General features: G+C 43.6%; 1 protein-coding gene across 4 annotated transcripts in view; it reads left to right on the top strand.

Moving 5' to 3' along the window:
- SLC45A4 (solute carrier family 45 member 4) overlaps positions 1–25,298 on the top strand; it is a 163,200-nt gene that overhangs the window by 47,570 nt on the left and 90,332 nt on the right. For 3 of the 4 annotated variants that reach the window (XM_089518048.1, XM_089518045.1, XM_089518047.1), the window contains exon 1: positions 5,604–5,764. The exons of the other annotated variant lie outside the window; for it this stretch is intronic. The gene's annotated coding sequence lies outside the window, so the exon portion shown is untranslated. Of the gene's footprint in view, positions 1–5,603; positions 5,765–25,298 lie in introns of those variants that run through there. 4 annotated transcript variants of the gene reach the window in all.

The raw sequence follows: 25,298 nt of genomic DNA, 5'->3' as shown, positions 1-25,298 counted from the left end.
AGGAAGCAAAAATTTTATTCGGACAATGCTCACATCCCCACCCTTGTTGCTACACTCCTGGTGTTACACTAGTATAGTGCTTGCATCACTTCCCTCACCTACCTCACAGGTAATGAGAATATAAATTTTGTCAGTGGGGCTCTCTGCACTGCAGAAATAATCCAGTTTGACACCCCTTTAACTGTCATGACTCCATGCTATAGAATTCTGGGATTTCTAGTTTTGTGAGAGGTTTAGCCTTCCTGCTCAGAGAGCTCTGGTGCCACAATAAACTACAATTCCCAGAATTACATAGCACTGAACCATGGCAGTTAAAGGGGTGCCAAACTGGATTATTTCTGCAGTGCGGATGCAGCCAATAAATGTCTCTTGACAAAGGATCTAGACTTTACTGCAATGCTTATTGGTCTGTTATGATGGTGGTGGTGGTGGAGTTATATATATATATAACTCAATCGTATTGCTTTTAATGCTGTAGAAAATATTGCATAGGACTCTAATAATCTTATTTGTATTTGTGTGTGCGCGCGTGTGTGTGTAGTACCATTTCTGTACTGGCATTTTGGCAATGAAAGCCCTGTCATGAAGATGTGGATGTAAAAATATAAACCTAAGGTTCATGCCTGCTTCTTCCCTGCAGCGAGGAATTGTACTTCTCTTGCGTGGCTACAACCTGTGTAGGCGTTACCTGATCTGTTACCAGGGCACATGACAGATCTTGCAAGCCAAGAACTGTGTGCTTTTAGCTGTTACACACATTTGGGGTCTCTTTGGTTTCTCTTCTCTTATTGCTTCATCAAGCGGCAGGACTGTTGGTGGGAGGGGCAGACGTATACAGTTTCTGTAGCCAGACAATAAATGTCAGTATTATTATTGCTTTTATTTACAGATGGTGCACTGTAAAAGCTCAGAAAATGAGATAAACAGAGGCCAGGCATTACATCTGTTTACAGTGCCAGGGTTGAATGGTGGAATTTTTCAAAGAAGAATAGAGGGACGTGCCCCAGATCACACACAAAATGCCTTACCCTCAGTGCTGAGTAACTGTAATGATCTCATACGTTACATGAGAGCCAGCTTGGTGTAGTGGTTTGAGCATTAGAGATCAGGGTTTGAATCGCTGCTTGGCCATGGAAACCCACTGGGTGACCTTGGGCATGTCACACTTTCTCAGCCTCAGAGGATGGCAAAGGCAAACCCTCTGTGAACAAACCTGGCCAAGCAAACACCGCCTTAGGGTAGCCATAAGTCAGAAACAGAAATATACATTACAAAAGGATTTTCATATTTGGCAATGTATCACTCTTTTTTATTTTAAACATATAGCTGTGTTAGTCTGGAAAATCAGTATGCAAAGGGATCTTGCAGCACCTTTGAGACTAACTGAAAGAAAGAAATTGGCAGCATGAGCTTTTGTAGACGTCAGATGCATTTGGAGGAAGTCTTTGGGGATATTTGGAGGAATTATCCAAATGCATCTGAGGAAGTAGACTTAAGTCTATCAAGTTTATCAAATGGGATGAATCCCGTGCAGAAACTAAGGCCCAGTACACACGGGGCTAAAGCACCATGCTGATGGCGTACTAGGGTTAAGGGACCGCGCGGCAATCACATGGTTCCTAACCCTAGCATGGCGCGGCACTGTAATAGTGGTGGCGCCCCATGTATACAGGCATCACCATTGTTACATGGCGGACACATAGCATCCGCACGTCGCACCGCGTTTGTGACATCACGAGTGCACCATTGGTGCACTCAGACGTCACAATGGCGATGCAAAAGAACTCGCTTTTTCTGTATGGTTTGGCGGCTGTGGCTTCCATACAAGGGGGAAAAAGGCGCCAGCAGACCTCTCTTTTTGGGAAGTCTGTACCGCGCCTAAATTTAAACTGAAAACAACCCACATTTGCATGAAACGGAAATAACACAAAAATAACCCGAACACAAAGTTGTCAAAACCAGCTCCTTTTTACTTTCCCTAAATTCCAAAAGTACAAAGGAACTCTCCATTCAGATTATTTTCATGTTATTTCTCTTTCACGCCAACGCATCTGACAAACAACACCCAGATTTTAAAATGCCGCTTCTGCACAGGATTTTACCAATTCGCCCTCCGTGTGATAAACTCCTATGAAAGCTCATGCTGCCAACTTCTTTCTTTCAGATAGTCTCAAAGATGCTACAAGATCTCTCTACATACGAAGACCATGAAAGTTTGCATCATAAGGACATTTTCAGATGGAGCACTACCAATCAGTGGTGGCTTCTATGTCAACGGCGTAGGAAATTGCTCTGGGTTTTTGTCTGAACATTAAAGGAGCAATCCAGTTGGCTGGCAAAACCCAATAAAAACACTTGCTGAAAGACAAGATTATCTGTCCTGCTGCCTCTTCTCTGCATGAATAAATAACCTGAATTGTGAAGCATGCAGAACAGGAGTCTATATAAGCAAGCTCTATGTCTAATCTCAGGCTCCTTCGCTGTGTAAGCAACAGCTGAAACAACAACATGCAGTCCTCCTGTGTGTTTATAAGAGTTGTACAGCTAGGGAAATGCGGCCAGTTAAGCCGAGGCTGTAGGAGTCACTGAAGGACCCCTGAAACAACTTTCCTCCCAGCCAGTGAGTATCTTTTGCAGACGGAGATGAGCAATTACGGTATTTACTGCCTCAAGAACTACTGTAAGTGCTCAGTCTTCAGATAGTTCAAAGTTCAGAGTGAAACCCAGAACAGAGTCACTCATCCCACTGTCACAGGCGCTGCCGGCAAGTGCTGCTACCAGTCAAAAGACATTGTGTTGCTGTTTTGATTTTCCCTCAGCCATTTATTTTATTTTATTTTGAGTAAGGAAAAGGATAGATGAAGCTGATGGTTTAGAAATGGAAGAAAGCAAAGTCTAGAACCCATTCACTTTTATAAGACAGTGGACCATTGGTATCCTCTGAGATTTGGTTCCAGGGCCCCCGATGGGTACCAAAATCCATGGATGCTTAAGTCCCATTATATACAAGGGCATAGCAAAATGGTGTCCTCTATATAAAATGGTGATACCAAGGTTTGCTGCTTGGAATATATATATATATAGATAGATAGATAGAGAGAGAGAGAGAGAGAGAGTAGTTTCAAGGTGTGGATGGTTGAATCCGTGGAAAAGGAATCGGTGGCTAAGGAGGGCTGACTGTTCAGTGCTGTAGCACTATATTTCTCTTTAACTGCTACAGCAACATCCTGTGGAATTCTGGGATTTGATGTTGGAGGGATGTATTTATGATTCTTAGGCAGAGAACTCTGGTGCCTAAGCAAACTACAAACCCCAGGATTCCATGGGATGTTGTCTTGGAAATTCAAGTGGAAATATGGAAGTATGAAAGCCCCCCCCCCCACACACACACACACACCACCCCAGTAATAAACGGTGAGCAAGGCAGGGATAAAAGTTTCATATGGAAACACCTTTAGTATTTAAGATGCCACACGGCTCTCTATGCCATGTAATCTACGGTGCAATGTTTGGAATAATGAGTACAAGTCTGGTCTCAGTTCCCTAAACAGGATCCTTATAAAGCTGGAAAAGGAAAGAAGGCAACCATAATAATCAAAGGGAGACAGCAGCTCTCCTATGAGGAAAGGATGCAACATTTGGGGGTGCAGCTACACTGTAGAAATAATGCAGTTTGATACCACTTTAAGTGCTGTAGCTCCATCCTGTGGAATCTTGGGATTTGTAGTTTGACAAAGTTTTTTGCCTTCTCTGCCAAAGTGTGCCAGTGCCTCACAATCTTACAAATCCCAGGATACTGTAAGATGGAGCCATGGCAGTTAAAGTGGTGTCAAATTGCATTATTTCCACAGTGTAGAAATAATCCCCACTTACAGATAAATCGGTGTCCGAATCAATGGATCAATTTGACAGTGGAGAGTGGTTCCCACTACATTTGTCACAATCGCACTTTTTCCCTGTAAAATAACCCACTTGCGGTTCACATTCACGAATGAATTGATTCGAAGTGGACTTGCTCCAGCCGGTCGGAGGAAACATTTAAATTGATTCCGATCCACACCTGGTTCACACTTGCGCAGAATCGATTTATCCAAAAAGACGCGGGGGGAAACCAGCGTCAAAAAGATGCGGGCTAAATGGGTCTAGCGCATGGGCCCCCTCTCCAAAAGGCTTCAGCAATTCAATTCAAGTGGGAACAAGGGTCATTTGAACCGATTCACATTCACACCGATTCACGATCTGGTTTAAAAAGTAGTGGGAATCAGGCCCAGGCTTATCCAATTAAGATGAATGGTGGGAGATTCGGGACAGGTAAAAGGAAGTACTGTACTCCATCACCACACTATTGTCTGTTGAGGCTGGACTCCAAACTCCCTGATCTCTTTTGTAAATTACAACTGTGACATTAGCCATCACTGCAAGATGTAGTAATGATGGCCATCAACCTGAATGGATGTAACAGGAGGCGGCAGGCAAATCCATGGAGCATAGTGCTCCAGCAAGCGCTGCTGTTTGTGATGGATCTATACTCCCCCCTTTACTAGAGGTAGTACAGTGGACCAGTGGCGTCACTAGCCATTTAAGTAATTATGTAGGCGATTTTTAATTTAATTTTAATTGATTTCAAGGATTCATATCCCGTCTATCTCTCCATCTCAATGGCTGGTAATTTTTGTCTTTATTTATATACCTGGGCTGGTATTATATACACAATAGCTGGTGGTGTATATTACTATTTACTTATGTAATCATTTATGTCGACATGTATTAATATGTATTACATTTAATTATTTTCATAGACGGTACGCCGCAGGCAGGTTTATTTTATCTATTTTAATTGTATGTAGAGCGCAGTGTAAATTTACAGCGCTACATAAATAAAGCTTCATCATCATCATCATCATCATCGTTTATTTTGAGGATTTGTACCTGGCCTTTCTCCTAAAATGGGATTCAGGGCGGGCGATTTTTACCTTTACTTCTCCTGGGCTGCTATATAGCCAACAACTGCTGGTGCGTATAACTGTTTATTTATGTAACCATTTATGTAATCCTGCATGCAATGATTTACTTAATTTTCATTTATTTATATCCCCCTTTTTCTCCCACGAAAGGAATCAAGGAATTTCTATTTACTTGTTTTGTTTTCATTTTTCCTGAGCAAGGCATAATTTTTATTTACTTATTTACTTGTTTATTTACTTATTTATTAATCCTAGCAATGCAATCGTTGCTGATGCTGCAACTGCATCAACCTCCCTCCCCTCACTCTGACGTCACACGACCTGGCAGGTTCTCCCACCTTTATCCCCCCTCTCCCCGGCTCAGCCAATCAGCTGAGAACGAGAGACCTCCCCTGCCTCTGATTGGCTGAGCGCCTCCTTAACCTTCCCCTCCCCTCCTGCACGCAAACCCACCGCCCGCTTTCTTCGCCGTCGCTTTACCCGCCAGGACCCGCCCCCTCGCCCCCTCCCTCTCTTCCCCCTCCCCTCTATTTGCATATTCATGAGGCGGGCGGGGCGGAAGCGGAAGCGTTGCGCGGAGACGGTTTCCGAGGGTATAAAAGGCGCCCTCCGGCCGCGTTCGACGCCCGTTGAGGAGAACCGTTGAAGGCGCCGCACCGGCAGCAGCTTCCGCCTCCTCTCCTTCCTCAGGGAGCCCCATTAGGATCCAGTCGCCGCTTTCCCCCGCCGGACCTCGGCCTGAGGGGACCCGACCCGGCCAGGGGGAGCAGCCGGGCCCCGGTCCGTGAGGAATACAGCAGGTACCCTTTATTCCCCTTGACACGCGTCTGCCTGCACGTCGGAACGGCCTCCTTGGCGCTTTAAATCCCAGCATTCACTAGCATAGAGCCTTAGCAGCGTTCACTAGCATGGACTTATGGCAGGGAAAGCTAGGGAACCTGTTTATTTATCCCCGACACGTGTCTATCTGCACGTCGGAACGGCCTCCTCTACGCTTCCCCGAACTACAAATCCTAGTATTCACTAGGATAGAGCAATGGCAGGGTTCTGTAGCATGGAGCTATGGCAGGGAAAACTAGGAAACCTGGGTTTTTTTATCCCTGACACGCGTCTATCTGCACGTCGGAATGGCCTCACGTGTTGCCAAGCCCCTCTGCGCCTCTCTTGTTGTTTTGGGGGGCCTTCGAATCGATTCTGACTCTAATCATAGGGTTTTCTTGGCAGGTTTCATCAGAGGGTTTTGTGGGGACCTAATAAAACGAATTAGACTCCTTGCCCATAGAGAACCATTGGGGAATGCTTGGCCATTTAGTCCCCATCATTCTCTATGGCAAGTGTTTCCCTATGGGACAGGTATTCTCCAGTGATTCTCTATGGGCAAGGAGTGTCATTTGTTTTAGCACATCCAGGGTTTGTATTTGTGTTTGTGGGTTGTTGTTGTTTTGCCATGGCCAACTTCTGTGGCCGAGAGACTGTGACTTAAACGGCGGCTCTGCCCCCAATTGAAAAGCAAAACATCATAAAATACAATCAGTTTACTATTAATTCTCTGAAGACGCCAGCCTCAGATGCAGGCGAAGCGTCAGGAATAAACTGTTCTAGCCCGAAAAATCTCACCAAGAAACCTTATAGTTATTAATGCATCTTCAAGTCTTTTCTGGCTTATTGCGGCCCTGTCATGGGTTTCCTTGGCAGGTTTCATTCTGGGAAGGTTTTGCCATGGCCGTCTTCTGAGGCTGAGAGAGTGTGACTTGTCCAAAGTCACCCAGGGAGTTTACATGGCTGAGCCAGGATTCGAACCCTGGTCTCCAGAGTCATAGCCCAGAGCTCAAACTACTTTGCCACGCTGGCTATCACCAAACTACAAATCCCAGGGTTCTGTAGGATGGAGCCATGGCAGGTGCAGGGAAACCTGGGAAAGGACCCATCTGCACAACCCTTCCCCCCCCCCAACATCCGTCTATCTGCCCGTCAGAATGCCCCCCCCAGGTCATGTTGGCCTCCCCTTCCGTGGCATCTGTAGGATGGAGTCATGGCAGGTGCAGGAAGACTTGGGGAAGGACCTGTGTTCAGGGCCTCTTTCCCCCTACACCTGTCTTTGACACACATCTACCTGCGTGTCCGGAGGGCCATGAGGGAGTGGCCAGCCCGTGTCATGTTGATTTCTAGCACCCCAGCATAAGGGTGAGAGCACTTCCTCTCTCTGCTGTTTTGTTTGACTTGCCTGATACCTTGGTTCAGGGAGATTAGACAGTGAGATGTAGCATTGTTGGGCTACAACTCTGGAGACAGAGGTTCGAACAAAATGAACTCCACCTCAGAGAAATGTAAGGTACTGCTCTTAGGCAGAAAAAATGAAATACATGGATATAGGATGAGGGGAGGGCACTTGGCTTAAGGAGGAGACTACATGTGAAAGGGAGCTAGGAGTCCTAGGAGTCCACAACTTGAACATGAGTCAACAGTGTGATGCAGCAGTTAAAAAGGCCAATGCAATTCTAGGCTGCATCAATAGCAGTAAAGTGTCTAAATCAAGGGAAGCAATTGTGCCACTCTGTTCTGCCTTTGTCAGGCCTCATCTAGAATACTGTGTCCAGTTCTGGGCACCACAATTCAAGAAGGATGTTGACAAGCTGGAGCTTGTCCAAAGGAGGGCCACCAAAATGGTGAAGGGCCTGGAAACCATGCCTTATGACAAAAGACTTAGGGAGCTGGGGATGTTTAGCATGGAAAATAGATGGTTAAGAGGTGATATGATAGCCCTGTTCAAGTATTTGAAGGGATGGATGTCATATTGAGGAGGGAACAAGCTTGTTTTCTGCTGCTCCAGAGAACAGGAGGTTCTATGCTGTAGAAGCAATGCAGCTTAACACCACTTTTAAGTTTTGTTGCACCATCCTGTGGAATCAAGGGATTTGTAGTTTTGCAAGGTCTTTAGCCTTCTCTGCCAAAAGCGTGCCAGTGCCTGACCAAATGACAAATCCCAGGATTCTGTAGGATGGTGCCACGACCATTACAGTGGTGTCAAACTACCTTATTTCTATAGTGTAGAGAGGGAAGGATCCCAAAGCATCTCATATCTTCTCTGCTGGGTGGAGCTATGGACTCATCCATTCCAGCCTTCTGTTCCTACAGTTGCCCCCAGTGTGCAACCCACAAGGAGGATTTGAGTGCAACAGGATTCTACTCATGCTTTCCTTATCAATTTAGGGTCCTTTTACACTACGTGGTTATAGTGTTAGGATTCTACTGTTCTTATCTGGGAAATGACTTGAAGGCACACAGCAACAAGAAGATTTTCTCCCTCGCCCCTAGGAAATTTCTTTTCCCACTCAAGCATCTACTACTCAAAGTGACAGTGATACTCAGCCTAGTAATCCCACAGAACTGTCTAGCTGTAATTTGGAGGCATGAGGGGAAGTGTATTTCAGGTTGTTTTCCTCAAAAGATTCCCCCACCTCACCAGTTTGTGTTTGCTGGGTGACTTGCAAGGAAGAAAAACATCAACCTGAATTTCTCCCAATAAGCCAGTAGTGGCAGACCTGTCTTCCATGATAACCTGACTTCATGCTTTACCTTTAGAAAAGAAAAAAAGCCACCTGACTGAATGAAAATCTCAAGCCAGATCCCTCCCAGCAATGGTACACCTGTGTGCTGTTATAACTAGATTTAGTGCTTTTCCTTCAAAAATGGGAAAAAGCCACCAGGATTAATGTAAGAAATAACTGTTTAGTTGCTGGATCAGACCAAAGGTTCACCTGGCTCAGCATCCTCTTGCTGACAGGTGGCTGAGAGATGCTGCTGCAGAAAGCCTGCAAACAGGGCAAGAAAGTAACAGCCACATTCTGAGGCTGGTGGTCTCAAGTCAACTTGTATTCAAAGGTGTGCTGTGGAGATCTGTTGCACTCAATTATCCCAATTGATTGCAGCTAATGCTTCCTTGCTATGCATTTTTCGATCCTCCCACTGTTCTGTTTTAGGGACAGTGAGTGTTGAAGGACCAGTAGGAAGGTAGGTTGTGTGTATGAGCCCTGTATTGGATATCTGTGATGCAGACTGCCTTCTTGGGTCCCCTGTTGTCCGGTTTCCAGAGGTACACTGCCCCTATATAGAGATGTTCCGTTTTTAATTTCTTGATACTGTGGGTGGGAGGGTCTTGTAACATGGCTGCCATATTCTTGTGACTATATCAGTTCTTTTTCAAGTTGCCTAAACTATTAGCTGTCTACTGTGTGGGTTAAAAAAGCAACCGCAGCTAACCAGCGGAGAGGGTACTTCACCCGGAAGGTGGTATTTTCACAGCAGAATTGCTTGAGGGAGAGCAAAGGGTCTAAGGTTATGAAGGCAGAAAGGAAAAGCTTTGGAGTCTTGGCAAGTAGACAATTTCATTGCAAGAGTATGGGAGGGGGTATCCTGAGATGGGGAAAATGTTTTAAGGAGATCTTACGATGCTTTAGAGGCCAGTGCCTTTACAGCCTGCAGATGCTTATAGACAACCTGTGTGTGAAAGGATCTTTAGAGTATAAACCTTGGGAAGAAAGTGTGTGAAAGAGAAAACTAAAGATACAGGGAGTGGGAGCAGAGACAGGAGGGAGCTGGACAGTGGTGGCAGTACTTTTTTTGGTATGGTGCTTGATGGAGAATGTCATGGCACACCCTCGTGTAACACTGTGAATGAGATGCTACTAGAGAGGTCCTTTCCCCACCACCACTCCCTTCTCCTTTTGTGTTGTGTCTTGTTAGATTGTAAGCCTGAGGGCAGGGAACCGTCCAATTAAAAAGATGTACAGCGCTGCGTAAATTTACAGCGCTTTATAAATAAAGGTTAATAATAATAAAAATGTAAGATGGAAGGATGAAGACAGGGCACTTCAATGGGGGTACTCTGTTTTGGTTAAGAAAGGGAAAGCCTGTAGTGCAAGAGGGTGAATCCTGGATGTAGTAAAGGAGATCAAGAGAGTTACGTATGTGGCTTGGGATTTGGTTTGATGAGGACTTGGATGGGAGGTGCAGATGCTAAGGTATACTGGCATATATGGGGTGGAAGCAAGCACAGATAAGTGTTGTGGTTGTGGGAACATGGGGTTGGGGGAGACCGTGCCAGGTGTAGACAAGAAGCCCAAAATTAGTAACAGAAGCAGCTGGTGGTTTGTACTGGTCAAGACAGGGTTACAAGAAGGGCTGTTGTTGGTGCTAGACTATGAGAGTACTCTATGGGAACAGGAAAGAGATCAATGAAGTTGGATGGGCAAGAGTGGAACGTATTGAGGGTTTTATTGGGGCAGGAGTGGAAGAGGAGGAGGAAGAGGCAGTTCAGATGATGTATTTGTCAAACATGACACATGCTTAGGAAGAAATCAGGAAAAGATAGGAGGAGTCACTTTGGGTTGTCACTGGGTATTGGGTTCTAAGAAATGTTATATAAGGAGTTCCTGCAAAAATCTGCAAGAGGTGACTGGAGCTGTTAAGAGGATATGAAGACAAAGCACAGGGGGGCAAGAGAGGGACCCTAGCAAATCAAGAGGGGATGTTCGGGGTGGCAGGTTGAAGAAGCAGCAGAAGCAGGATTGACGCCAGATGGAACTAGTTTGAGAGAAAGGCTTTGGGATATGGTAGAAAGTTGGAGAGGAGATCATGTAGAAAAAAAAGTTGTGCAGGAGAGTAGCTTAGTCTCAGTTATTATTGGGAAATACAGCAGTTTGTGAACCAGGAGGGTGCTGAGTGAAAGAGGGAGATAGCTTGGAAGGCAAGAAACTGAACAGAATTTCTAAGAGAGGCAGAAGCAGAGAGGTTCTTGGGTGTCCAGTGGGTTGGATCTTTGGAAGAACGGCTGGAATGTGGATGGGATAAAAGGCTAGTTCAGCCCCTTGATGGGGAAAGGGCACCAGCATATCTGGAGGAAGGGAGATTTTGATGTCCAGAAGGTCTGGTTGCACAGGAATGATTCGGACTACAGTCAGGAGATTCTCTGATGTTGGAGAAAAGGAGCACATAGAGAAGCTGTAGAGCATGAAGGCAGGTAAGTTTGTTCTGTGTGGAAAGCTAAAGTCAGGCAGCAAAGAAAAACTAAAACAGCCCTGCAAAGTGAGCAAATCATACCCCTCCAGATGATGTTGGACTGCGGCTCCCATCAACACCATTGTTTTTGCTGGGACTAGCAGTCCACTAACATACAGAGAGCCACCAGTTGCATACCTATTCTTTAAAGACCAACAAGGTATCTTTAAGGTATCTCGGGCCTCTGCTGTTCTGACTGCAACAGGCTAATGCTGGTCCCTCCATAGGGAAGATCCTGGAGGAACTGGTGATAAAAAAAAGAAAAAGAAATGTTAGAGGCACAAAGACTAGGAAGGTGCAGAAAAGTGGAAGCAAGTGAGGAACTGACTGCGTGCCAACTGTACTGTTAAGATCAGGGGGAACGAAAGCCTACTATATATCTTTTACATTGGCTCTGGTTGTTGGATCCTTGGATTATAGGTTTTTCTTTTTTTAAAAAAAAGGATATGGATGAACCTGAAATCTTCCAGCTTTACTTTAGAGTAGAGGGCAATGGCTGCAGGTCCATTGGGCAGCTTCTGCTCCTGAGGACCACAGGAGCCTTCACAGACTGCCCCAAGGCAAACATCAGAACCGAACAGAAGTCCACTTTTGGTTTTGAGAAATTAACATTTTTAAACAATGATGGGGGACCATGCAAATTATTTAAGTTCCATTTTCGCCTCTGGAGGTTTCCAGGAGAGGCAATTGATCTTTCTTTGGACAGAGTCCAAGAGATGTGGAAGAGTGGGGTCACAAAACCAGCCTTGAACTGGCTTGCAAGCAGCTCCAAGGTCATATTTTTGCCACCCCAGCTCTATTGCATGATGGAAATTTCTTTTATTCCTGGAATTTCAAGGAGTACCATCTGGAGTCAGGTGGAAAGTACTGGTTTGGGTAGAGAAAGTGCCTGGAGAAGAGGGTGTTTCTCAGCACATCTCAGAATAAGATTTCTCCCCATCTCTCCAGTATTAAGCCTGGGCGATCCTTTCCATAGAAGAATCCATTTGCCCAGCCTGATCTGGGGGTAGAAGGCCTTTCCCTCTGGATGTTCAACAATTGGGAGCCAGAAACCCTCCCAAATGTATGAGAAAGCTACCAGTTAGGGATGTGATGAAGAGACAGCTTGAGATTAATGTACAGTGGGCCGTGATGTACACTGGAGTTTGGTTCCAGGACCTCCCGTGGATACTAAAATCTGTGGGTGCTCAAGTCTCATTAAATATAGTGGATAGTAAAATGATGTCCCTTAAATAAAATGGCAAAATCAAGGTTTGCTTTTTGGAATATATATATATATATATATATATATATATATATATATATAGGATGTTTTCAAGCCATGGATGCTTGAATCCATGGATAAAGAATCCGTGGATATGGAGGGCTGACTGTAGTAGGAACATTCCATAATTGTTTTAAATCATCTGCCTATTATTCCAAGAACATTCATGTCGCTGTGTTTTCCTTTCTTCTCTTAGGGGCCCTTTTGGTGTAGCAAACCTAAATCTCATTTGAAATCAGGGGAACCTGATTGGCTTTGTCACTTTAACTCAGAGTTTATGAGAAGGTGCCACAACAAACCTCTTTAGGGGTCACAAGGAGCAAGAGCTAGAATTGGATGTCAGCAATAAAGAAATGGCAATCAGTCATCTTGTCACAATTGTGCCAGTAATGCAAATAATCAACACTTTGTGATGAGCATGTAAGTTGCTTCAGTTTGCATATTTGTGGTCTGGCCCCTGCAGGGTGAAATCTTTCATCCCTTGCATTATAAATATACAACAATAGAAAGGGCAAACATTTACCACAGATAGAGACACTTACCTGTATATTCAGAGCCTTTTTGCCAAACATTTGGGCAATTCTGGAATGGTATGATTGGTTTTTAATTATTGGAATTGTGGATTTGCCAACTTTTAATCACCTTGGAAGCCAGGGGATTAAGTTAATTCTCTTGGTTACAAGTACCTTGACTATTGTTTGGACTCCCCCATCAAAGCCAGGTGGTATATTTAGAACTGTTTAAACATGGCTGAAGTGCTGTTTAAAGAGAGATTTCTTCTTGATATATAGGAAAGGCTCCTTTTTTGGCCTTGAGGGTGCCCTGGAAAAATTCAATTTGTTTTCTTGATAACTATCTCCACGGTCAAACCACTAAATAACTACTTGTTTGTTATCTTCCCATCCTACCCCCATTATTTTTGATGGATATTATTTTGAAAAGTTATTCCACTTCCAGAGGGACTAAAAGAAGAACGCATGGATGGGGAGGCTGACTAGCTAGCTCCTAGAAGAGAGAGAGCTGAAGGAAGCTAAGGCAGAAATGTTTTGATTCTTGTTAGTCCTCTGTGGACCAGTTCCTGAGTTGCAGGGTCTGGTCCATGACAGTGTGGGAGCTGTCAGTAATCTAGGTCCTAGTAGAAAGGACTGGCACTATTCTTTTTCTCCTTTTAAACCTCTGCAAATTCATATTGTTAACATGGCTTGCATTGAATTGTGTGTCCATCTAACACAAGCATCTCTCCAATCATGATCTGTATTGCTTCCCACTGCTTAGGCAGTGCTGCTGCTAACATGTATTGGAAATCAGCTGGATCCGTTGCCAAATGCTGTTGGTGCTGCTGGGTGGTTATTGGCTTGGCATATAAGGAAGAGTGTAACTCAAAACAGTCTGATAAGTGGAGGCGGAGGATCCTTAAGCTGTTTTACTAGCTCTGTAGCATTTGCATAGTGTATTTATGTGTGTGCTTGCTTATTTTGTAATTGCTGCATGAGGTGAGGGTAGGGTTGCCATAGGTCAGGACCTCCAAACCGGGACAAATGTAGGACACATTTTTTTAAAATGGAGGACACTCAAAAATGATGATTTTTTTAAAAATGTAAATATAAATGCATGTTTGTTAGGCATGATCAAAATGGAGGACATTTTGGCATTATTCCTAGGCAGATGGCAGAAATGTAAAATAAAAATTCTGCAAATAGCCTCTCACCTCCTCTTCATACTTGGTGCCAAATCACACCAGGAAATGGCCCATTCTCCTCCCCCTGGCCGAGAGCCAGAGGCTCTCAGTGCTCCTCCTCCTCCTCCTCCTCTTCTGAAGCTTCCTCCTTCTCTGAAGCTTTCTGAGGCTGGCCAATAGGAGACTGGGGCTAGAAACAGCCCTGCCCCTGCTGTCCTCCTATTGGCCAGCCAGCCTGATGGAGAGGAGCTGCTGCCAAACTGCGCACGCACTCGCGAACCACAGCCAGCCGCGGCCTGGGCAACTGCAGCCCATGGAGGAGGCGGCTGGCCGACAGACACTGTGCAAACTAGCACGTGCGCTAACGCATGGCACGCACAAGCTGCAGCCATCCGCGGTCCGCACAGCTGCCTTGGGCGGTGCAACGTCCGCTGCTGCCCACCCTGGAGACGGAGCACGGAGGAGGAGGTGGGTGGCTGGCCGGCTGGCCACATTAATGGCCTACGGCTGGGGCAATGGGATTTGGAGAGAAGTGGGACGCCTACCGGCGGGATATGGCAACCCTAGGTGAGGGAGTCTTTTTTGCTTTGAACAGCTAGGACATTGCAACCAGTCTTACTATTTTTACCTGGTGGTGGTTTTTTAAGTAAGATGGCACAATCAGGGACTACAGTGTAGTCAGGGGCTACATTTGATAAATCAGTTGCATATTGTAACAAATGCTTTAGAACCAGTCCATCCTAGAAATGGGCCTGGAGCTTTTAAAGGGGAAATTGTGCTGTTTATGGCCTCTGAGCAATCATCTACATCACAACAAAAAGAGAAGTATCTTGAGCTTCATTGGTGTTCCTGAAAGCAGTTATGGGAGGGATGCTTTTACCAGGGAGACTGCCAAAAAGATGACAAATGCTGATGATGAAAGCTAGCACTTAACCAAGGTAGTGGCAGCAGCTGTTGTCTTGGAAATAAATGTTATGCTCAGTCTTTCAGAAATGCGGTTTTAATCTAGTGGGCATTAGTCAATTTTCCTGAACAGTCTTCAAAGGGGAGATTTCTTCCAAAGGAGACTCAGTTTATCTCAGAAAAGTGGATAATTGGGGAATGCAAATGCCGGACCTGTCAAGCTCCTTTGGGCTTCCCCTGGACTACAGATGCAGATGAAGAAGGCAGAATTCTGAGTTGGTGAAATATATTGTCAGCATTTAATCATAGAACTAAACTAAAGGGTACTATTTTTAATTATACTCTACATTATAAATATATTTGTAAATAAAAAAGGGGTGAGGGGGAGTGTTTTTTACCCCTGACGACTCCAGTATTAGTATTCTGTCTACCGCAAGGATTTCTTATGTAGATTAACACTTTCAAATGAGATTAACAAACATACACAGAAACTGAAATTGTACTGTCTCTTCTTCCACTTGATAACTTTGCCACCTCATTCTGCTGCACCTGAACACCAGGCCTGACACTGAAACTGTCTGGTAATTCATCTCTCTAGCCCCATGTTATCAGATGACTTGGAAGTGGCACTCCACAGGCTCAGGCCAGAGTTTTCCCTAGCTCCAGTGTTGGGGGTTTTCACTGGGAAGCCAGAGATTGAACCTGAGGTTTTAAGTGCAAAGTGCAGAGCATGTTTCTATTTCTGAGCCCTGGGCACAGTGCCACAAACGGTTGCTATACTGTGTTTGTGCTCTGTTCTTCTAGGGAGCTGCGAGGCATTACAGTTTAACACCAACCTTGGAAGGTAGGTTAAGACTGAATGTGATTTGCTGCTGCCACTCTGTAGGCTTCATGGTTTAGCAGAGATCTGAACCTGTGCCTGTACATCCAAACAGTTAATATACTATATTGGCTTGACATCTGTGAGTCTCTCCATGCATAACTGAATAAGGAGGAACAAGGTACTGTAATGGCATTTGAGCCACATCTTGAAGCAGGGGAAAAATTGCTTCTCAGCATCTATAAAAATCTTTGCTAGATGGGAGGAGATTTGATTTGGAGGTCATTCAGTGAGTGTTGCAGCCTAAGTTTGCTTTGCCATATTTCCCTAGCTGTACAATTCAGCTCTTGTAAACATACAGGAAGGTTGTATGGTGTTGTTTCAGCTGTTGCTTACACAGTGAAGGAGCCTGAGGTTAGGCATAGAGTTTGCTTATATAGACTCCTGTTCTGCGTGCTTCACAACTCAGGCTATTTATTCATGCAGAAGAGGCAGCAGGAGTAGATAATCCTGTGTTTCTGCACGTGTTTTTATTGGGCTTTGCTGGCCAAGTGGAGCTCTCAAAATCAGGTCCCTCCTCCAATTTGTGTGCATTGTGTTTGGGCTTATTTGGATGGCTGAGCCCCAGCAAAATTGCTCAAGTTTTTCCCCTTCTAAATGCTTAGCTGGTTTGTTAGTGAGGCTAATATCTCTGTTTTGAAGGGTGCAATAACTTAGCACAGCTCTCTGCATGTTAAAAGAGCAAAGGAACTACTTCCTGAAAACATAAATAAGATTTCAAGGAGGCAAGTGGCTCTATAGCTTGCTAAGGAAAGTGAACCGAAAACTGAACTAGGTTTAGGTTTGTATGGAAAATAGTGCAAAACTAGATGGGTTGCATAGTTAGAATTATTCCATATGAAAGGAGTAAGGTAAAGACTTCACAGTAGGCTCTAGAGTTCATATGTCAGATTTCTCACACACACACTGAAAGTTTGGGTATATGGTTGCCAAGAAATGCTGCTTTATGATCTGTATATTGAGACATTTTTAACTTAAGCCCTACTAGGAAATCTATAAATGTCTAGATAAATGCTTAAGTTGTTAAATCCCAACTTAGTGAGAGGCTGGTATTATTTATACTTGTATATGCCCATCCTCTTGTATAGAAGAAGGATTCATTGCAGTTTCTCTAGCACATGTTAAGGTAGCCTGATGCCAAATTCCCTCTCCTACTCCTTGTGTCAACAGGGACCTGTCTTACAGAGCAATCCCTCTTAATTTCAGGCATCCTGCCTTTCAGCCGCTTGGCTGACTGAAGGACTGAAGTTCACCCCAAGGTCTGGAGCCAGTGCCAAGGTCTTGGAAAAAGATGTTTGTTTATCCTGCAAGAAGATGTCATTGGCTTGGCAGCTTCTGAACAATACGCTGCCAAGCTTGATCATGGATTTTGATTGTCTGCATAACATGGCCTTTTTTGTGCTTTTATTGGCCCCATGCTTGGCTTTTAAATTCATTTTGAAATGAAAGCAGAGAGGAGAGTTCATGATCTGATGTAGCTAATCTTCATTAGCCACAAACATTGGTCAGTGTTTTGCTTTCTCCACTTCAGCCTTTCTTCCTCTCTGACCTGTTGCACAGTGTAAAATATAAATAGTCTTTCCATCACTGAGTTGTGATTGGAGTGATGATATTGGCTTGTCATATTTCTTTGGCCTGATGTTGTTCTAATTTAGAAGCTTAGATTCTGTATAAGTGCTTCACACTCACACACACCAGTTGTGCATTAATGTTTCAAAATGCTGAATTTTCAGCATGCAAATGCAGCATAATTTATATGGTTAGCATAGAAGATGTCCCAGACTACAGCATTTTCAGGGACAGATAGGAAAATCTTGAGTTGGAGATTCTGAAACATCACTGTCCACTGGTGTTGACTGACTATATTGAACTACATAGGCCGGAGTCTAAACATCCTAAAGGTACTGGATCCTGTCTGATCTTAGAAGCTGGGTAGTACTTGGATGGGAGACCACCAACTAATACCAGGTACTATAGACTATATCTTACAGAGGTAGGAAGTGGCAAAACCACCTCTGAGTATTCTTTGTCTAAGAAAGCCCTTTGAAATTTGCACAATTTTCAGGCATATATTGTTATAACTGTATAAAAGCCCTCACATATGTGAAAATGCTTCTACGCATAATTCCCCCATGCAGGCCCAGATAATTCAATTTTCATCCATTTCCTTCCAAGCAGCATCTAAAAGTGATGTTATGTTACCGCCAGTCATCATTTTTGGAAGGATATAGACAAACCAGGAATTTTGATGCACTGTGGTCACATGCAGTTTCCCATCCCTGATACAGACCAATGACATGACTCAGTACAAGGCAGTTTCTTATATTCCTGTTGCCTTTCTATTTATTTTAAGTCTCACTGTTTGTTTTTAAATCCTCTCTTCTGTACTACAAGCTATTTGTGTCTGTCTTTATCTCATGCATCTGTTAAAGTAGGCTTCTATCTAGCACACCAGTCCAAGTTCTTTCTATAAGAAATCACAGACGAGAGGGATTTTTGATGCATCAGACCAACAGGTCTGTACTGCTTTTCAGCTAGAATTAATTTAGTCAGTTAAAAATATATTGTTAACATTGGCTTCTCTTAAAGATCTATTCTACACACATATAAAGCAAGCACACATGATGACAAATCTAGGCTTGTAGTCACTAGCCCCTGAGCTTGGTCAGCCATATCTGTGTAATGTAGGTTTAAAAGCTCCTGTTCATCTCAGTTACTATTGTCATTTCAGCATCTGCTGTACACTTGATGTACAACTACAATGAAGTAGAATCATAGAGGTGGCAGCAATTGTTCTTAGAACCACAGTAGCAATCATACAGTGCCCAACTGGTACTAGCCAGCAGAAACAATATTGAAAACCAGGGGTTCCTGATCAACATTTGGAGGGTTTCATGATTCCCTCCTCACTTAAAGAAACTGTTTAGTATGCATGTTAAAAATAATAATATCTAATGCATGATTGTGTTTCCAGACACATTTGCAGGTTTGACTTTTGCAGATTTTATTATTTGCAGTTTTGATTAATATGTTCTCTTTAGGAATCTCTCAGTCCTCCAGCACAACTCTGCCAAAAGTTGATCATAGTGCTGGAGTACCTAGAAGTTCCTAGGTACTTCTCTGGATATTCGTAGGTCTTCCATGATGATTCTCTGATCAATTTCTGGCAGATGTCGACCATAGAGTTGCACTGGAGCACCTGGAGATTCCTAGAGCAGTGTTCTCTTAAGTAAAATGAATAGTGTTGTTGTTTTTTATTTGCAGTTTTCCCACATTAATGGGAGTCTTTCATCCCTAACCCCAGCAAATGTGGAAGGAACACTGTATTTCAGATTTATTAGGTACAGATTTTGAAGAATGTTCAGTCATCTCTACATCCCAGTCTTGTTATAACTTATTATTTGACACTTCCCTTCCCCCAGTGTAGCTGTCATGTAGTTTTGGATGCCAAACAGTTACTAGGAAATGGTTTGACTTGGCAGCCATCGTTCCTGTTCTGGGCACTGAAGTCAGTCACATCAGTAGACAAAGGGACAAAGCAAAGGTACAGTGATCAGAGAGATACAACTGGCCACAAATATCTCCTGTTGCACCGTGAAGATGGTGGTGCTATGGTATTTTAGGATCAGAGAAAGGACCGTTCTAACAACAATTTGGTTGCACTTTGGGGAGGCAGGCTCTTGAGGAATGCTTGTTGGAAAGGAGTAGTGCTTTCAAGTCATAACACACCTGCAAGATTTTGGCCATTGCAACGGTTTTCAGGCTGGGACAGTTTGTCTAATCCAGCCCTGCTCTGGCTTAATCACTGTGTGTTTCCTCACTGGAAACTGTCAGATGTATTTTGCAAGCAGGGCTGATTAGATCAGAGCTGGCCTAATTTCATTCCCCTTGGATCACTTGTCTCTTTGCATATACTCCTTCCCACATCATATGCTACAAATATTTGCATATTTGAAATTCCACCTTGCTTTCTTCAGCAGTTGGAGAGAAAATCCAAAGAATTAACAAGATATTGTCTTCAGCCAGGGCCAGCCAAATATGATGATCAAGCTCTCGGCTGGTAGCCAAACCACTCCAAAGTTTGCTAAGGAGACCATAATTGGCATATGGAGACCAATGCTCACTCCTGGGTGTAAACGGTTGTAGTACTGACCAAGATCTGCTTATCTGGGATGTAATGGTTCTATAGGATGTGAAGTCAAAGGCTTTCGTGGCCAGTGTCCATAGTTTTCTATGGGTATTCTGGGATATGTGGCCATGTTTGGAAGAGTTTATTCCTGACGTTTCTGTGGCTGGCATCTTCTGTAGGAATTTATATTTGAATGTGACTTGTTGATGATCATAGTTGTCCAAAATTCTGCAGTAAACCTTTTAAGCTTCAGAGAGTAAGAAATGTCATTATGTTTTTGGAAGAGTGGCATTTAGCTGTACAGATTCTCCAGACAACTACCAGTGACTGCCATAGAGTTTAATTCTAATAGTGACATCCCCACCTCTTGTTATGATCCGTTTCACTCTAACCCTAGAAGAAGTCAAACAGGCTATACGTTAAAGGTTGCATTACATGGGCAGTTGAAATTCATAACCATGGGGAAAGGTGTTCGTAATTATGAGGATCTCAGTGGATGGGAGGAGGAATTGAATCCACAGCTCCCCTGATGTGGTTCTTTCAGCATTTCATCATTATCATCATAGGATTTATTTATATGCCGCCCAATCACTGGGAATCCGGGCGGCTTACAACAGAGGGGATAATAGACGGTTCCCTGTCCTCAGGTTTACAATCTAAAAAGACACAACACAAAAGGAGAAGGGGATGGTGAGGGAGGGAGGGGATCAGGTCCAGCATTCTTCTCTCCCTCTGAGGCCTGGACCAAGGCAGATGGACCGGAGGGAGGGCTCTTTTTCTTAATTGAGGCCGGGCCTGATGGTGTTGGGCCTGTTGGGTTTTTGTTTGTTTTTGTTTGTTTGTTTTTTGCACCCTCTAAGGCCAGAAGATGACAGTTGGAGGGAGGGAGGGGAGGGCTCTTCCTCTTCAGGCCCGATGGCGTTGGGCCTGTCCTTTCGCTTGCTGTAAGGCCAGAAGATGACAGTTGGAAGGAGGGAGGGGAGGGCTCTTCCTCTTCAGGCCCGATGGCAGTTAAGGTGAAGCCAGTGTGTATAAAATTTGCATTGTAAGTAGAATTTCATGATAAGGTCAACACGGGTTTCAGAGAAAGAAGTCATGCCAGACAAATCTTATCTCTTTCTTTGATAAAATTACCAGCTTTTTAGATGAAGGGAATGCTGTGGATATAATATATCTTTATTTCAGTAAGGCCATTGACAAGGTTCCCCATGACATTCTTGCAAACAATCTTGTAAAAGGTGGGCTAGACAAGGCAACTGTTACATAGATTTGTAATTGGTTGACCAGCCGAACCCAAAGGGTGCTCAACAATGGTTCCTTTTCATCCTGGAGAGAAGTGACCAGTGGGGTCCCACAGGGCTCTGTCCTGGGTCCAGTGCTGTTCAACATCTTTATCAATGACTTGGAGGACAAAATTGGGGGCATACTTATCAAATTTGCAGATGACACCAAATTAGGAGGAGTAGCTAATACTCCAGAGGACAGGATCAACATTCAAAATGATCTGAATAGACTTAGAAAGCTGGGCCAAAGCTAACAAAATGAACTTCAACAGGGAGAAATGTAAGGTACGGTACTGCACTTAGGGCGGAAAAATGAAATGCACAGATATGGGATGGGGGACACTTGGCTTAAGGAGACAACATGTGAAAGGGATCTAGGAGTCCAAGTAGACCACAGGTTGAACATGAGTCAACAGTGCGATGTGGCAGGTAACAAGGCCAATGTGATTCTAGGCTGCATCAAGAGAAGTATAGTGTCTAGATCAAGGGAAGTAATAGTGCCACTGTATTCTGCTCTGGTCAGGAATATTGTGTCCAGTTCTGGGCACCACAATTCAAATAGGACATTGAGAAACTGGAGCGTGTCCAAAGGAGGACGACAAAAATGGTGAAGGCTCTGGAAACCATGCCCTATGAGGAACAACTGAGGGAGCTGGGGATTTTTGGCCTGGAGAAAAGAAGGTTAAGAGGTGATATGATAGCCCTGTTTACGTATTTGAAAGGATGTCATATTGAGGAGGGAGCAAGCTTGTTTTCTGCTGCTCCAGAGACTAGGACCCGGAGCAATGGATGCAAGCTACAGAAAAAGAGATTCCACCTCAACATTAGGAAGAACTTACTGACAGTAAAGGCTATCTGACAGTGGAAGACACTCCTTCCTCGGAGTGTAGTGGAGTCTCCTTCCCTGGAGGTCTTTAAGGAGAAGCTGAATGACCATCTCTCCGGGATGATTTGATTGAGATTTCCTGCATGGCAGGGGGTTGGACTGGATGGCCCTTGTGGTCTCTTCCAACTCTATGATTCTGTTCTATGATTCTATTCTACTTTTTTTTTTTTTTTAAAAAAGTGTCATTTACTCTAAGCTGTTTTCCATTTGTTTTCACAAATAAGTATTGCACCAGCAGAAGCTGATCACATTGATCTTTGATGAAAAAAATTCCTTCCTATAGAAAGCTAGCTTGTTGGAGAAGTATTTAAGCCTAGCCATTCTCCTTGGTGTACAAGTTTTCTAGTGTTTGTTTCATGACATTCCCCATCTATAGAGACTTTTAAGTAGTACATTCAGAGAAGTCTACCATATGCATTTGCTGAATATGTAGTTAGGCTCTAACTATCAAGAATGCAAAGTCCTTCAATTTGCTGTAATATATATCTTCAGGGCTCTCAACAGTGTGCTTGGCATTGTTAGGAGTGTGCAAGTGAGGCAGCCCCTCCTGAAAGAGAAAGGAATTATGGGTGTGTCCACACTGCAGAAATAATAGAGTTTGACACCACTTTAACTGCTTTGGTTCTGTGGAATTCTGGAAACTGTAGTGTGTTACGGCACCAGAGCTGTCTGACAGAGACACAAAAGTCTCACAAAACTACAGTTCCCAGAATTCCATAGTACTGAGCCATGGCAGTTAAAGTGGTGTCAAACTGGATTGTTTCTGCAGTGTGGCTGCAGCCTATGCTGTACATTCAAACAAGTTAAGGTGGTCCATAATTTGCACAAGATAATCTTAGCTCCTATTCTCTGGTGCTGTTTACGCTCCCTGGTGTTTAATGCTTCTAGTCAACAAGCATCAACTGCTAAATCCTCAAGCACAGTCTAGCTGCTCCTGCTACTCAGGTATTTGCTTTGAAGGGGACCTGTGTTGTACAGGCTCTGTTGAAACTGAGGGTGTGTGGCAGTCAGCCTGAGGTTATGTTTTCTGGATTTAGTTGCAGTTTAAATGCTAAGGTAGTTATGTCATAGTAGATGCTTGCTTTGTAATTAGCATCCCATAATGGTTTCTCTAGAGACTTAGCAACTTGCACACTACTCCCGCTTCTTAACTAGGGAACAGCAGCTGGGGATTTGGTAGGTTATTTCAAACCAAAGTCTCCTTCTCTGGATGTCTTAAAAAGAGGCAGGACAGCTACCTGCTAGGGATGCTGTAGCTGGAGATCCCTTCATTGAGCTGTGGGCCACATAGGGCCCCTTCCAACTCTATGATTCAGCCTTCTTTACAGCCACAGCTACTAGCTGTGTGCAGCCCTCTTCATTCTCCCCTACTTTGTCTTCACTGCCCTGTTGTTTTTGTGTTCATTCCTTTGTAAAACTCTTTGTTTCAAGAAACCTTTCCTAGGTTCATTGCTTTCTTGGCCAAACTAGGACTTCCTAGATTCAGGCCTTCTTTTCATTTTAATTGAGACTAACTGAAAGAAAGGAGTTGGTAGCATGAGCTTTCATAGACCTGAGGAAGTAGGCTCAAGTCTATGAAAGCTCATGCTATCAACTTCTTTCTTTCAATTAGTCTTAAAAAGGTGATACAAGATCCCTTTGTGTACTGATTTTCCAGAGTAACACAGCCATGTCTTTGAATTTTACTTTGTCATCTTATTTATTTAGTTTATATTCTGCCTTTCTTCCGGTATGGGAGCCACAGCTGTTGACAGCACTGGTTTAAAAAAAAAATCAAAAGAATTTTATGGTCCTAAAGGGTAATAGCAGTTAAATAAACCATGCTGCTAAATAGTTTTAAATCTTTTAAAACAGAATAATGAAGGAACATCTGCAGCACCCTCCCATTAAGGTACCCTTCTAGAACAACCAGGTAGCAGCCAAAGTCCTATATAACTCAAAATAATTTATCTGCTGGCAAGGACAGAGCATCTGCTGAAAAGGCCATTTCTCACGTCCCCACCAAAATGGCTGTGACTGTGATGACACCAAGTGAAACACATGCACAGAGATACACATACCCCAGGTTCTTAAATCCGGCCTTCACAACTATTGCCATAATAGGTTTAAGGGGTTCAAATCATATGAAAGCCTGAGCCAAATGAATTGAGCTATGTAAAAATGAGAAAAGGGACTCATGATCTTTTGGGCCTTGGAAGTTTCCACTGCTGCTAGGTTGGCAGAAGCCAAAATGTGTTAAAACAGCCAAAAAAAGCTTCCAGTTGGTTCTAACTAAGAATGTTTTGACTTGGCCTTTGGGGAGTTACTCAGGAAGTGTCTTACAAGGATGACACATTTGTAGGTGGCAAATATATCTGAAGGGTGCTCAATGCTGGCAAGTTTTTTAAAAAAGTTATATCTTAAGGAAGCATACCTTTAGATTTTAGTGCAGAGAGAAAAGACTGGACAGCCCAGAAAAATCAAAAATCAAAACAAAGAAAGAGAATTCCTTTTAAACACCCAGATGTAGAAACTATATGTAGAAACAACAAAAGAAGTTGTGTTCAGTTTCTAGCACAGAACAGAGGGAGAAAGGATGTGCAATGTGAATCTCGGGACATTTGAGCTCCACATTTACATTTCCAAGCAAATTTGGCTTGCACAGTTGATGATAGACAATTCTGCTTGCTAAACTAGATATCCCTCCCTTGTACATGCCCTTGCTCTTCTCAGTTCTCACAAAGGAGTCAGAGAGATCCCCATTAACTTGCCTTTGTGGGTCTTGGAGTAGCTTGTAAGAGCTTCTGAAAATCAACAGGGAATCAGACAAGACCTCATCATTTTCCCCCCAAGATGGAGGAGGAACGAACTCACAGCAGCCACAAACTTCACTGCCCCGATATGCAAGTTTATTGTTCAGAAGCAGCCTTCTTGTATTAAAGTCTTGGTTTAAAAACAACAACAGAGCACATTCAGAAGCAGATGAGAGTTGTGTATCAGGTTATACTGATTTTACAGTAGAGTGAAGTTTTTAGCTGGAGTCTCCATTAATGTGCTTTTCTTGATTTAAAGGGGAATGTATTGTTTTTGTAGCTGAACATGACACCAGTGTTTTGCTGACCCTGCATATTTTCGTTCTTCAGCTGGCCAGCCTTCCGTTGCCGGCACTACTGGCTCATTAAAACACACACATACACACTTCAAAATAAACCCATTATCACACTGAAATACCAAGTATCGAGAGGGAGAAGGAGATCTTAAAAAAATCTCTCACC

This window comes from Sceloporus occidentalis, unplaced genomic scaffold (genome assembly GCF_023333645.1).
Source record: "Sceloporus occidentalis isolate IW3139 unplaced genomic scaffold, rSceOcc1.0.p SCAF_3, whole genome shotgun sequence".
NCBI lineage: Eukaryota > Metazoa > Chordata > Lepidosauria > Squamata > Phrynosomatidae > Sceloporus > Sceloporus occidentalis.
Note: the sequence above shows the minus strand (reverse complement) of the source record. Positions and strands in the feature narration are given on the sequence as shown.